The sequence below is a fragment of the Octopus bimaculoides genome, chromosome 1, assembly GCF_001194135.2.
Source record: "Octopus bimaculoides isolate UCB-OBI-ISO-001 chromosome 1, ASM119413v2, whole genome shotgun sequence".
Classification (NCBI taxonomy): Eukaryota; Metazoa; Mollusca; class Cephalopoda; order Octopoda; family Octopodidae; genus Octopus; species Octopus bimaculoides.
In genome coordinates this window covers 92601624-92604065 of record NC_068981.1, presented here as the reverse complement: position 1 = coordinate 92604065, position 2442 = coordinate 92601624, and positions in this window count along the sequence as shown.

The following is a 2442-nucleotide window of genomic DNA, read 5'->3' as shown; positions in this document are numbered from 1 at the left end:
ATATATATATATATATATATATAGGTTAGAGACAAGTGTTCCCTATATAGAATACACTTCGAAGGGCTCAAGATATATGAATTTTAGCGAGTAGATGAGTAAATGTAATGACAAGCAATTTAGCTTAGTCGATTTACGCAGGAAATTAAATTCATTTGATAGAAAAATGTACCTGTGCATAGATACATAACAGTCTGACTTCCAGAATGTAAAACATATCAAATTTTAAATGGCTACACTTTTGCGAGTGCAACAGCTATTTCTGGAAGCTTGGTGGTCCTGAATAATGATGGTTACTTGGATCCATTATCGAATAGAACCATCTTCGTCTTCAGGGGAGAGTTTTTACATTGGAAAATGTTACACATGTACATTTAATCTATTAAATGTATTTAATATTCTGTGTAAATCGACTTGTTTGACATTAAATTTACTTATCTTAATATATAAAATCCGATCCGTCTGTCTGTCTGTTTGTGCGCTTATAACTCGAGTATTGTTCATCCGATCGCGCTGAAATTTTAAACATGGATACATGAATTGGGCGTTCTGTAATCTAAATTTCAAAATTTCAAAATCGGTAGTTTCAAAGTGAAAATTGCTATTTTTGTAATCTTTGATGTCCTGTCTGTTCTGCTATTAAAACAACCAGTTGCTCAGAGAGTCGGCCTATACCATTTCGCTAGCAACAAGGGGATTACAGGATTAAAGTCAGCCAAAACTGTCGCTATGCTGTCTCTTTTCTTTCCTCTCTCTGTGGAGTTAATAATCTTAATCTGTAGTTAGAGTTTCTCATTCAAACTACATAACAGGTAGAATTGTCGGATTAAGAGAGTAGGGAGTATTGAGGGAGATTTGGCTGCTATTTCTACCAGGTCTAGCTATCATGTAGAGATCTACCTCATTGATATTATATATTCCTTATGCTTTCCAAAACCAAGTTAGAGATTTTGACATATGGGATATCAAAACATTCAGTACTATTTTGGCTAAAAATTAAATTTAATTTTCATTCACATATTTGCATTTCAAAAGTTTAACATAATCTTTTCCATAAATCAACTGTCGTAATTTTTTTTAAAGAAGTCAATCATCACGACACACACATTCACTCACTCACTCTATCTCTTTTTCGCACCCTCTTTCTCTCTCACATACACACGCGCGAGAACGCACACATGCACCCGCGCACATACGCGCGCGCGCACATATACACACACACACACACACACACACACACACACACACACACACACACGCACGCACGTCCATTTCATATAGACGTACATACATCTTTCAATTTCTTTTCGTGTTCTTTTCCGTTTATCTTCTTTCAATTTCTGCTCTCTTGAAATATAATTTTTACGGATAGAACTGCTTGCAAAAATAGGGATTGATGTATAATTTCTTTCTATGTTCATAATGTTTTGTTTACAATATTGGGAAAAATATGACACCAAAGGAAAGACGTAATCTCTCCAGAAACAAGTATAAAGCAAGGAGAATTGTACAAGACCGAACGCGAAAGAAGCTAGATGAGATTTTCTCAACATCAGCAGATGCATGTTGCATCACTTAATGGTGGATCATTAAATCAATGTTTTAATGATTTGACAGATATGCAATAGACTAGCTCCCAGAGACAGAAAACGTACAAATTCGTTCTTCACAACTCCTGAAGTTGTTTTCAGATATGATCCATCCTATTCTTATAAAAATAACAACTCCGTCCAAATTGGCGTGCTAAACACATGTTGTCTTTTGTGTACAGCTTTAACATTTTCAAATGAAACAAATGGTATGTGCTGCTCAGGTGGTCAGGTAACATTGCCAGTACTACCAGCTCCTTCTCAACCTCTTATAGATCTTCTAGAAGGCATTTCCATACAGTCAAATGATTTTATTAACAATATCAGACAATGCAACTCTGCAAATTACATCGTTTGATGGATCTAAGAAGATAGATAAACATAGATTTACGACGACGTCAGAGTTCAAGGGCAAGTCTATCACCACATTGGCTCCCCTGTTACCCACAAATGAACAACCACAGTTCCTCCAAATTTACTTTATGAGTGATGTAGGACAACAAACCCGAAGAAGGTGTCAAAACTTAAGATGATGGGTCATGTTAGACAGCGCCGACTGCTGCAAAAGGGACTATATCTACTGACAGCTTCTCGGTGCATTCAAAAATCACATAACCCCCACAGGTCAGGGCCTGAAATACTCCAAACAGATGCATAGCATGTTGCTTAGTGGAATAAGCCCATCATTTACTCCACAAATGTTTTGTTGACAATTCTACACTTTCCCATATCACCTTTTTCAACATAACTGTAATATATTATATACAAACTATGCCATTTTAATCCCGAGCAACGCCGGATGCCTCTGCTAATATATATATATATATATATATATACATATATATATATATAT